Source organism: Clupea harengus, chromosome 9 (assembly GCF_900700415.2).
Source record: "Clupea harengus chromosome 9, Ch_v2.0.2, whole genome shotgun sequence".
NCBI lineage: Eukaryota > Metazoa > Chordata > Actinopteri > Clupeiformes > Clupeidae > Clupea > Clupea harengus.
In genome coordinates, this window is record NC_045160.1 from 28,140,981 (window position 1) to 28,154,383 (window position 13,403).

Sequence of the window (13,403 nt, forward strand, 5' to 3'; positions counted from 1 at the left end):
CGGGGGAGACTAGGTTCTCCGTGGGGGGTAGCCTTGCAGTTTTCTGTAAAGTTGCCTCGAGCCCGGTAACCTCCGAAGACAGACTAGGTTAGTTTTGGTGTAGGTCTGGGCGAGTTGTATGGCTAGGCTGGGCTTTTGTTTGTGATCAGGGGCATTGCGCTATCGTGGCGGCCATCTGGAGAGTTGCGTTTGCTACTCGTGGGCCTATTGATTGGATAGCGTAGCCTAATTAGAGCGCCTTTTTGTGAGATTTAGTCTTACTTGGTATCGATAACGATGTCTGTGTTCGATGATTTCGTTAAAGCTCCCTCTTTGGAGGCCTTCAATCGTGTACTAAGAACCACTTACTGTTACTCGCTGATCACTATGACATTGCTTTGACTGCCGCCAATAAAAGGGCTAAGGATTTGACAAGAGTTGTTATTGGGCTATGTCTGCCCTTGTGGAGAGAGATGTGTTGCCCGCCGGTGCATAACCTCCAACAGACACTTCCGCTGATGGCTTAACGTACGAGCAACAGAAGGAGCTCCTACTGCTCCATTTGGATAGAAGTAAAATTGAGTATGAGACTGCAATGGAAAAGTTCCTTTCGGTGCCTGAGCCAATTGAAATAAATAACAGCAACAAATCATGCAGCTAAATGAACAAAACTTACGTAAAATGTTGTTTTATAAACAGTTATTATTTTAGGCTACAACATGAAACACGGAGGCTGGTTCCAAAACAGTACAAAACTAGCGATAGCTAACGAGCAGTAACGTTAGTGGCGTAGATCTGTCTGAGTACGATCTGTATGAATCATTTTTTGGGTTGCTAGGCAGATTTCGTGGGGCACTTTTAAAACTGCCCCATCTCCCAATGTAAACTTTGGCCTGTGTCGCTCACGCTCATTGGTATGCCAGCATTTCACAGAGCAAGCACAAACAGAACTAGCCATCAATTTAACAGAGAAAATGCCGAAAGGTAAATGGTCAAAAGTGTGGCTGTATTTCGCACTAAAAGATTCAAACAACGCGACGTGCAGCAAATGCAACAAAACAATTGCGTGTAGAGGGGGGAGAGAAGGCAAGAGCCACTGGCAGATCAGCAACCGCAGACTGAAGACTAAACTGAGCTGCCAGCCAAACTAAACCTAGTCTCTTAAAGGGGCAGTACAAATTCACGTACCCAGTGGGTTAAGATTAAGTATAAACAAGATAGAAAAGATGGGTATAAACAAATCAGAAAATGGTGAAATTTCATGAAATAAATGCAAACAAAATAATAAATTTTTGACTCCGAAGGCAAATATGCTCATATTTCTGCAAAAGAATTGCTGAAGTTTGAAGCTGTAGTGTGTGTGTGTGTGTGTGTGTGTGTGTACAGAGTGTGTGTTTTGTATTTATTTATATTTATTTAAGTATACTGTAAACTGTTGTTAATATATTGTTCATGGTTTGAAGCTGTAGTTTGATGCCAAGTGTTTTTGTATTCATTTATATTTATAGTATACCCTAAACTAGTGATGGCGAAATGAAGCTTCATGAACCTTCGAAGCTTTCCAGCCAGACGTGTTGAAAAAAGGTTCACTACTCGAAGCATCGTTCGCTCTCTAGTGACACCTGCTGGTCAATAAAAATACGGTGTAGGAAAGATTTTCTCGGGACAGTTCATTTGTTCAATTTGTTGTGGTGCGCAAGGCCTGCTAAAATAACATACACACAAACGTATGGTGAAAAAAACGTACCTACATTAATTCAAATTTCGTTGTATGCGAATACAATGACAATAAAGGCTTTATTTCTCTTTCTTCTTCTAATAATTGTTCGACATACGGATGCAAGTGTTGTATGGTGGCACAACGGTTAGCAACGTTGCCTCTTGAGCAGACCACGCAGGTTCGATATCCAGTTAATTCTGAAGCTTTGGATATAAACGCTTGCTAATTATCTTTACTCATCTGTATTTTGGAACAGAGGGTAGTTAAAGTGCTTTTGGAATACTGGTCAGTACTTTTGTAAAACCAAGGGTAGTGAGAATGCTTTTTGACAACTGGTCAGTAAAAGTACAGGGCAGTGAAAATGGGCCATAAGTGCTTTGTGCAACTGGATCGAGGGCAGTGAGTGCTTTTTAAAAACTGGTCAGTGAGAGTGCAGGGCAGTGAAAAGGGGGTTAAAGTGCTTTGTCACGCTAGGTTTTTATTTAAAAACAATATTTGTTCCACCACCTTTGGACTCAGGCGGTTCCTTTTTTTTTTTTTTTTAACAATTTCACCCGCCTTTGAAAATATATGCAAGCACATAGAGATGTGGGTATACATGTTTGTGTATTGCCCAGTATTCAAGTGGATCATCCGTTCTGAAGATGTTTGGCTCAGTCATATAGCGCTGGACCTCCACCATGGCATCTGCTGTGGTGTTTTGTGTTTTTCGTTTCTGCTTCACACTTGCGTCTAAATGACGCCACAGTTTACCTAAGAAAAATGAAGACAATTTGTTATTTTATGTAATAAATCAGTATCAACCCAGTATAAAGCATGAAGAACATACCTGAGGAGGTTGAAGGTCCCTCAGCTTGACTGACTGTTGTTGCTGGCTGTGGTGGTGGTGGTGGTGGTGGTGTGTGTTTAGAGATAATGAAGGCACACTCACTGGTGAGCCTCTTCACTGCTTCGGTTGCTTTGGTCTGGCTGAGGAAGCCTAGTGTTTTGAAGCGTGGGTCCAGCAGCGTTGGCAGTGTCATTATGCTCATTGACTGCCGTTGATGCAGTTTGTCTCTTAAAAGGGTAGTCAAACTGTCTGCCAGCTGCTGGCCCATTAAAGTAGTTTTGTTAGGAATTTCCTCAGCCAGTGCATGGTTCAACATCTTCAGCAGTGGAATAACCTTTGAAGCGGACACCCGCTTCTCCTCGCTCAGCTCCACTGTGGCATCGTTGAAGGGTGACGGGATACTCAGACACTCTCCAACAATCATATACTCCCCTGCTGTCAGGGGGGGTATATCCGTGAGCAATGATGCCACAGCTGCACCTACTGGCTCCCTCAGGTCATAAATCCTTTGAAGCATCTGGTAGGTGCTATTCCAGCGGGTGTCCACTTCTTGGAGGAGTTTGAGTGGAGCCTTGCCATGTGGGTCTGCATTTGTACGAGTCTTTCCTTTACACAGAAAATAACAATATAAGAATTTCTGAGGGAGACCATAATGACATGGTGACGACATAATAAAACATGTAGTACAATACAAACATGTCAATACATAATGATTGTGTGAATGATAACAGCAAATATAATGCAACATACCTTAGCAGTAGTGCTGGATCGGAACAGACCCACAAGCTTCCTTGCCTTCATCCTGAGCGCTGGGAGCCCAGGAGTCTGGTCAAGAGCTTTTTACCATCAGGTTAATGGCGTGTGCTATGCATATTGCATGCTTAACCTTCATTTCCCTGGTACAGGCAATCATGTTTGCTGCTGCATCGGTCACCACACATGTAACTTTTGAGGTGATTCCCCATTCCTCCATAATGGAGGCCTTGGCTGCTGCCAAGTTTGCCGCAGTATGGGCTTGGGGGAATTTATGCACAGCTAAAAGGACTGTGCTCAGTGTGTGACTGTCATTGATGAAATGACAGGTGACCGCTAGATATGCATCCATGTGGATGGATGTCCACATATCTGCCGTGAGGCTCACTGCAGCAGCTTCCTCCACTCTGGCCTTGGTTTCCTCCTTGGCCTTTAGGAATTTCTGCTCCACCATGGCTTTTAAGGCCTGAAGAAATAAGATTACATATTGAATGAAAGCTGTGAAATAATATATTGTGCACATGTAAATGGACGAATATCCTGTGCACGTACATACCTGTCTTGTGGGCAGAACATATGTGGGGTCCAGCTTGTTAACAAACCCTCTGAACCCCTCATCCTCGACGAGGGTGAATGGCTGGCTGTCTTTCACAATCAACTCAACCATGGCCTCATCGAGTTCCTGTTTTCTGGAACCTAAGCAAAACAAAAAATAGCCTATGTATACAATATTACAACCAAAAATGAAAGCGCACACAAAGTGACAAAACACATGCCCTACCTTGGCTAGGTCCAGCTTTAGGCTCCTTGAACTCATGCAAGGCACGGTAATGCCTCAACATGGAGGAGGTGTTGTTATTATAACTGAGTGTCTTGTCAAAGACCGTGTCGTGGCTGATCATTCCATTTCTTTTTGTGATCAATGTATTTTCTGAGACTGATTGTAAAGAAAATCTGATAGTATTTATTGTGATCGTTAATGTCACAATAAGGAGACGTCCATGGTCAAGCTCGATCTCAGCGCATGTACTGGTTTCTTGGTACTATTTAAGCCTCGTTCTTGTGGGGCGTTGTCCCATATTAATTACCCTAATCATCTGTATTTGGTCTTGTATCGACTACCCCCAGGGGGTATATTTACTGAGGCCACCTTTGAAATTCAATTCAATTCAATTCAACTTTATTTCGCCATGTATACAGATACTAGGAATTTGTTTTGGTATTCTCCATGCAGGCTATAGTATCACCAAACTATCTCCTGCACGAGATCTCCACGGCCGCTACACAAGCGCCATCGGACAAGGGGGTAGACAGGACGGGAAGACAAGGTTGAGGGAAGAATTGCAGCATAACATGAGGAAAGGGAGGAGAAAAAAAAGGCGACCCCCAGACTATGCTCCTAGAGGAGTACAGTGTGGGAGCAGGAAAAAAACACCTCAGCACATAAGCACATACATTTTACAACATGACAGAACTCAAGACTTGCAACGGGGAGGGGGGAGGGGGGATGGAGGTAAGCCAGCGCAAACAAGCAGCAATCTGGTCCAACAGCCATATTCGGCTATGGTCACAGACCCGCCTGTCACCCTGGGGGTACGAAGCAGGCGAAGGCGTGGGATGGGGGTCATGGGGTGGTGAATGCATATCAGTAATGTGTATGTGTGTGTGTATGCATGTAGAAAGTTCGAGTATGAGTAGGCCTGGATTGTCGCCTTCCCCTAGGCCTAATCAGACAGATTCTCAGTCCGCAAGATTGTTGTTGCCATGGAGACATCCTTGAAAAGGTCCTGGACTGAGACAACAATCCACAGGTGTCTGTGGAAAGGGGGAAGGGAATGCAAGAGAGTCTCACTGCAGCGATCTTCAGGGGAGTTGTTGTTCCAGCAACAGCCTTGGCCAAGGCAGTGCTGGTTGAGGGGGCCGAAAGCAGATAAGATTGGGGTTGTTTGGTCTTGGGAGTAGGCGCCAATTTGCTCGTCTACTCCTATTCCGTCCGGTCTCCGAATTGCTCCAATTTCCTTTGCAAAGCCGTGAACTTCTCCGTGTTGTTATCCATATCGCGGTTAATAGCCGCCAGGATGTTATCCATATCGCGGTGTATAGCCACAGTCTGAGTGCCAACAGCTCTGCCCAGCGCTTCAATCATGTCGGGCAGCCTTAGTGGGCTTTTGACAGCTGTCACCGTTTCATACATTTTCCGATAAACCAGGGTTCCGCCTAATCCAATCAGCAGAAAGCCTGTAATCAAGGTTCCGAATAGGTAGATGTCTTCAATGTCCTCCACGGAAAGGGCCGCCAGGCACACGACTCGCCACTTCTCCCACGCGTCCATCGAGTAGCCAGCTGCGAACGTCCCGGCAGGACAGTCAGGTTCCCCCGAACCCAAGCTTCTCATCGAGAAGATGGTGTCAATTTCGTTGAGAGACCAGTTGATCAAATCCATGGTTTTTAGTTCGAAGAGCGGTGCGGAGAGAGTCTCTCAAGTATAGGACAAGACAAGACAAGACGATAGAAGCCAAGCAGGGAAGGTCAGGGGGAGGAGAGGGAGAGAAAATGCGACCGCCTTCGAAGAGAGCCAAAGAGTGAACTGACAACTGACCTGATCTGACCTGACAACTGACCTGACCTGACCTGACAACTGTCTCTTCAGAGAGCCAGACTTCTTGTCTACTGTATACTTAGCACTTCTTGCTATTCTAAGAGTTCTTTACTGTAAGCATGTCCTTATCTGGTACAAGTGTCCTTATCTATTCCTGTACTGTACCTTGCGCTGAGAACCAGTCCATTCCATATTCACATTAACATAAAAAATATCCCACATAATCCCCCCTATGTGTCTAAATGACACACAGCACATTTTATGCTATCATAGAAAGTACACACTATCAATAAACTAATCAATACTAAGAGCATATCTTACTGTCTATGCAATGTAAACCAATTGTTAACCTTATTTTAAACATCATATGCATATGAGCCGTTAGTGTACATATGATCATAATAATTTTTAAACTAAACATTCCCCTACAACACATTATTATTCCTCTAGATTAATAAACATTCAACAAGTCAAACGACCATTGGGTCAGTCCCAAATGGCTAAGGCACACATCATAGTATTACATTATAGAAGGTACAACATATGAAGGCATGTAAAAAGAAAAACATCAATTCGGTGTCCATTTATACGGACACTGTACTTAACATTTATACTGAGGTATATGGTCGTCCGTGTACCTCTTTCCACAGACCAAATTGAAATATAGCACAATTTCTTATGCATCCCTTCACATTTTCCTGAGATATCTTAAAATTAATAAATCAATCATCCCCAGGTAATATTACCCCGGGGAGGTCTTCATACATGTAACAATACCTATGCTAATAGTTCCCAAAACCCCCCTATGTATATAAGCATGCATAATTTCATTCTTCATAGGACTGCTCCGAACGGGTCATCAGTGTATGAGTAGTCCAGTGAATGTATTCAGTGTTTGTTATGAATTGTCCGGTGTGGCAAGTCTTCAGCTCCTTTGAGCCTGCCCGAGTGAGTCAGAGGTTGCGTCTGTGGCGAACCACACGGTCGCCCTGCTGGCGAGGCAGGCTAGCACTTGACTCTGGCGTGTTATTTGTTCTTTTTTTTTTTATCCAGGACTTATGTGGTCTGGTCACCCAGTTCCCACACGTCACCGTTGGAGTCAGGTTCGCCTCCTGACTCATCTTGTTCTTAATTGCTCATCACCTGTATCATTTCAAGGACTTCATCATTACCATGAGACATTGTTAGACCAACTCTGCTTTCATTCTTATCAACTACTACTGTCATTTGAGTAAATTTAGAAGCTATTGCTCGAACTGCGAGAGACTTGAAACAGGGAATAAGACAACATACTATTAAGCAGAACACTAATATTATGAGTGCAATGATGCCAAGCACAGAAGCAAACCATGCTCCCCAGGACCCAAAAATACTTTTAAACCAGTTGGATAATAGTGAACCAAACTCAGGAGGACCTGCATTCTCTTTCATCTCATGGCGTAGTTTGAATAGTTTGTTCATTGCTACCGTGAAGTTTCCATCTGGCGCTGTGTTATTGGGAATGAAGGTGCAACAGTAACTCCCTATTTTAGCACAAACTCCTCCCTCCTTTGCTAACATCCAGTCGAGTACCATTCTATTCTGCATGGTCATTCTTGAAGTGGCATCTAACTGCTCTCCTAGTGCTTTTAATGCGTCTGACGTGTAGTTGATGAACCTCTGCTGATTGTAGTAGATGTAATTTATCCACTCTACGTTTTTATTAAGTCCTACCCAGGGAAAGATAGACTCAAACCCTGCGGTCACCTCATCTCGAGCTTTGTATTGTTGGGGAATTCCCCTAGGTTGCCCTATGGCCTTCAAATAACCCCCGTATGCGAAAGGTTGGTCCTCCGCCTCCGCATCTCTAGCCTCACTATCGTACACCTCCCTCTTATACCTGAGTTGAGTTTCTGCAAATCCGTCTCTTTCTGGTCCTGAGTCGTCTATATTAATAACTTTTGCTGGCTGCATTATGGCTACTCTTGCACATTTCCTTGTCCAATCTGGTGGTAAAGTGTTTCTTAACCCCCACTCTTTCCCACAATCCCACCATAAGTCAGCCAGTGGAGCATCCTGCAACAGATAAGGGAACTTTTCTGCATACATATAGTTTCTTTTTCTGTCGATGAATTTATCTTGGTTAGTACATGCTTGGCCCGCCACACACTTGATGGGAACCATTCCTCTTAACTCCCATGCTTGTCGGTAAAACACTGATGTGCCTTTGTTAGTGTTAAAAGGACCTGTAGTAACCATGGTCCAAGTTCTATTACAATTTCCTTCAAACACACCCACATCTTCTCCACCATGCTTTTTATCTGTCATGTCAAAACATTCATAATTAAAATGCTCTTCCACTGTGTAGTCCCGGATTTCTCCCAGGTCAGTTTCTGGCCAAGTATGTATCTGTAATTTGCATGAATCCCGTAATGTATAGCTTACACCGTTTTCTATATTAAAGGTCATATTCCTATGTGAGTGACTTCCCATTTACAACATGCATTCAAAAGGACTGTATGGATAACTATAGAGGTGGTCTTTATAGTCCCAATCATGAAAAGGAGAATCCTCCGATCTCCAGGGTACTGGAATGACCACCTTTTCTTCCTGTGCTATTGAACACACATAACAGTTCTTCCCTAGTTCAACAGTTGTAGCAATATATCTTGCCCACTTATACCAGAGGTTGTTCCCTCTGGCTATGATTTTTCTGGCTTCGCTACCACCCTTCCATTTTTTTTTTTAGAGAACCTTTCATACTCACAGATCCACCCCCCTCTGCTGCTCTCTGTTTTCTGAGAGCTTTATCCTCATCCAGACTTTCTGGTTGGTCCTTCACCTTAGCCTGGACCTTAGTAGGGGCAGTAGTCTGGACCTTACCAGAACCATCATTCCGGACTTCCACAGGTGCGGGGGTCTGGATTGCTACTAGAATAGTTGATTGAACCTTACTCCTGGTCACCATGATGGTGATGGACTCTGAAAACCTTTTTATTCAGGAAGGCATTTCTGGCCTTGTGTTAAGTCTTATGTTAAAATGTTAAAACATTTCCTATTATGCTTATGTTAACTAATTTTTTATTATATTATTATAGTTAGTTTCTAATATGTTGGCACTCTGAGATTCTTCCGAATAAATAGTTCGTTACAAATGAACTGAATTATTATTATTATTATTATCTCGCCCAGGTCGAGCTGCTGCAAAAGAATGTTCCGCATTCTAACCCCAATAACCTAAATTGTGGTAGTCCTGTGTTCCTGAAATTCTACAAAAAGTTAATACAATATTACACACTAAACCCTTGACTTCTCACCACCATTGGCTGGAAACTCTTTTTGTTTAAAACCTCCATCTATATCCAGTCTCCTGACTGGACCAGTCCATATGCATCCACCTGTGTATTTATAATCTCAAAAAATTAGAAACAACAGATACACATAATTTCCACACGCCCTCTTGACATACTCTAAAAGTTTGTAATATGATGACCAAAGTTAGCAGTACTTTACTTTACATGCTTCCCATACATTCCTTATTGTTCAATCAAATCATTGCTGCAATGCTAAAAACAAAACAGAAATTCACATATTAAAAATATACTTACCCTCTCTTAGTATTGGTCCCGTCCTTAGACATTCCTTAGTCCATCATATGAACCCATCCATTTTCCAATACCTTTTCATATCTATGTAGTACATGACTACCTATACAATTACACCTTCCATCGTAAAATATTCCCCAAAAGTTGTATCCCTACTCCTTTTCTCTGATTATAGATGCTACAAACATAGCATTATGCAGAATTTTATCCCAAACCTCCCATAAATAGGGTGACCATAACCCTATATTAAATTTTCCTCATATACCCCCTTGCGCACTTGAAATCAAAGTGCGCACAAATCAACAGGGCTAATAACATGTATGAAGTTACTCTGTGGCCATCAGAGCACATTCATATTTTATCATGCCCGCCGTTCATCCCCTTTTGTTTTAAATCCACTGGTCTTATTCAATAAACTAGTTCCATTACATATTCACAGTATCTCTATTAGTACAAAGTTTGGCTGCAAAGTCATTGCTGAATCCTGTGTGGAAGACAACCATGGCCCACATGGTTTATCAAATATCTAAAGGCTACCCCCCTTTAGCCACATAATAATAATGAAAGGGCTTACATTGGTGTTTACATCCTGTATACTGCATCAATCCTACTTACACCAAGATAAATCACTAGTAAACTAAAACCTCACAGGGCATGGCATTCCTTCCTCATGCCCACCCCCCTATGAAAGTACAATAATCCGTAGTTTACGTTCCTCTAAAGGCACTTCTGTTCCTCAACCAAAATCACTTAGCATAGATATTACAGCCGAGTCTGTAAGAGACACTTAAAACCACATATTTACATATATACTGTCAAGGTGTTAACATAATTCCTCACGCAAACCTTTAAGTATAAGACATTTAACTCCATACCAAGACTGGCCTGTTCTGAGTTTTACTGACGCCTGCGCAGAGGATCCTCTTCTCTCTGTCACTCTCCACCCAACTGTATAACTAAGAATGTTGATAAGAGAAACTTTTCATACTCTTCTCGTCTTTTTTCCTCCATCTCTCTATTTTCTCTGTATCTCTCTCCTGTTTACCATGTCTATCTTTCAACCTATAAATGCATATCAGGTTAAATCTATTTTCAGTGTTGGTGTTGAGCATCATCTAATCTTTTAAATCCTCATTAATCCTATCTATATGTGACATATTATGGTTATACTCACTATCAGTATGGATTATCTACCCTAAATCTGTGTGTTTTATGGTGTAACACGAGTCTGAAGGACCATAGTGTTACCTGCAGTTTAGTTCTCTATCAGCTTGGTTTGATTACATTTGTGGTGTGGGAAGTGCTTGGAGAACCATGGTGAGGCGTGGTGTCTGACTAGTCAAAGAGAGTCCATCCGGGGTACACTGAATTTAAATTCCCATACGGCACAACACGTAGTGCCCTAACATAATAATAAGAGTATGATTTTAAATCAATATTGGCATCCTTGCTTTCTTCCCACTCACTTCACTTCACTGATACTGCACACTCCCTTACAGGGACACTAGACCCCTGGTTTCACCCATTCGTGGCTGAGCATTTGTCTGTCCTACCACATCCTGCCTCTAAGTGCACCTCCTTGAGAGTCCTTGTTGAGTGTGTGGTCATATCGGAGGCCCAGTAATCTGACACCTCCCTTCACCCCCTCTGCCTTTGCCTTTTCCTCTGAAATCCTTCGAGGGCAGATGCCACTGTCGAGGTGGCTGTGTCCAGTTCAATTTCCCATAGGCTGGGGGTGAGGTGCCATAAAACTGTCAGGGAGGGGATTCCTGTGTTCCATTTGAACAGACACTGGTACAGACATGAGACCCAGTCCCAGGCCCGGTGTCGGGGCTTGACCTTTTCTTTCTCCCTTTCACATAGTCCAGTTAGGTTTGAATTCAGACCTTGGCATAGATTCAAGCAAGACGTTTTCTTTCCATCTCACTTTCCAGACGAGTTATGAAGTTTGGAGCACTTTCTTGCAAAAATGGGTAGTCTAGATCAGCCCAGCCACAACTGAATGTCCCCAAAGTTGATAGTGTGTGCTGACCTTTCTTTCTTTCCTTTAGAACTCTTTTCTTTTTTTTTTTTTTTTTTTTCCTAAGCACTGTTATAAAGCATTGTTATGCTATTCCTAATTCTTCCCCCTCTTCTGAGTCACTGCCTTCTCTGTCCTTATTCCATTCTTCAATTTTTCTAACTGTGGTCTCAGCACTTTCCCTAATGGACTTCGTGCTGTCTTTTTCACTGTTAATAGGAGCACTTGTGTTTACAAATCTGGCTGTGGACGTGTGTCCTCTTCCTCATTATCAGAGTCACTCAGAAGTCCTATTTCCAGATCCCCATCTATACTTATCCCTTTATTTTAAGTCAAACTGTTTTCTTGTCTTGCCTTCCACCACGTGTCCCCTTTTCTGGACTGTTTCTGACACTCAGACATCTCCACACCTCATGCTGCATTCTCCTCAAACTTCTTAATTGCCTTCATTATCTCAAACATCTTATGTCCTATTCCTACTTGTCCTGGCTTTTTGGTTAGTGAAGCCTGCTCTCTTATTTCTGGCATTAGATGATTATTTAATTCACTTTTCTTTCTTTAAAAAATCAATTAAAAGTCTTTTCTTAATTTCAATTAAAATAGAAGTCTCTTCTTTCAAAAATGTCCTTTATCAAGTGATCCATTCCTGCCTCTAAACAATCCTGTTTTATTGTTTGTGTTACAAAGTCATTCAAGTGATAAATTCTTTCATCTATCTCATCCCAAAACTCCTCATAATCTTTGTCAATGGCGCTATTTCCCTTGATATATGACAGACCATCCCAATCTTCCTTTGCATTCTTCTCACTAAATTCCTTCATCTTTCTCTCTGTTTCACTGATCATGTCTGTCGAAAGATTGGTGACTCTTCCGTATCTTTTCCTTACTTGTTCTCTATCTTTCTCAACTAAATGACTATAATCTTTTCCTTCTTTTATTTCATTAATGGTCAAAGACCCAGGTTTACTACTGATACTTTCGACATTTAACTTGCTGTCATTCTTTTCTCCCCCGCTTTTCTGACTGACGGTTCCCCCGCCTGCGGCTCGTAGCGTTACACTTCCAAGCTGGTCATTCTTTTGCAGAATACCTGATTCTTCCTCTATTTCTCCCAATTTACAGGATATTTAATTTATTGCCGTACTCATATCGTTCATCATCTGCCCAAACCTTTCTTCTAAATCGTGAGTCAACTCTTCTGTTTTCTTTTAGCTTCTCTTATTTCATTTATCTTTCTATGCTTATGATCATATATTTTTCCTTCCATTTGCAGAATCAACTTGAGATCCCAAGAGCCGTTCTTTGGCCACGGGTTCGCATCATTCTTAGTACGATCACTCCACTTTTTACTAATTTTTTCAATAATACTCGCCTCTGATGAGTACAATTTACTTATCTCCTCCAACGGTGTAATTTGTTCTGTGTCTACCAAAGCCATTTTTAAGTCCAGAAATTACCACAGAATTATTTGTATTATATTATTCCTTTCTACTCTCGGTTCTACTTGTGTATGCAGAAATTCACTTGTGGCTCAAATGCGCATAACAGCCCCTCCTTTACCACGCACTCAGGCTTGTGGGCTTGGAATAGCCCCCACCCGTTGCCTTCCTCGCCTGTCTCCCTTTCTCTCTCTCGGGAGCGACTCTCCCGTAAACTCACAATGATTGATTCAAAGAAGTCAAAGTTGATCAGTTATTATGGTCAAATTACAATACTTTGGATGATGTTAATTACGATATCATTCAATATTTTACGCGTATGCATCCGCATATATATTTCACACCATTTCGTATTTCCTTTGTTAGTCACGAAATTACCTTTAAAGGGATATTCAATGACAGTTTTTCAAGTTAAATGTTTTACAGATCACAATTCTCACTTCTTCACAGAACTGTTATTTCCTGAAAAACAAAACTCAT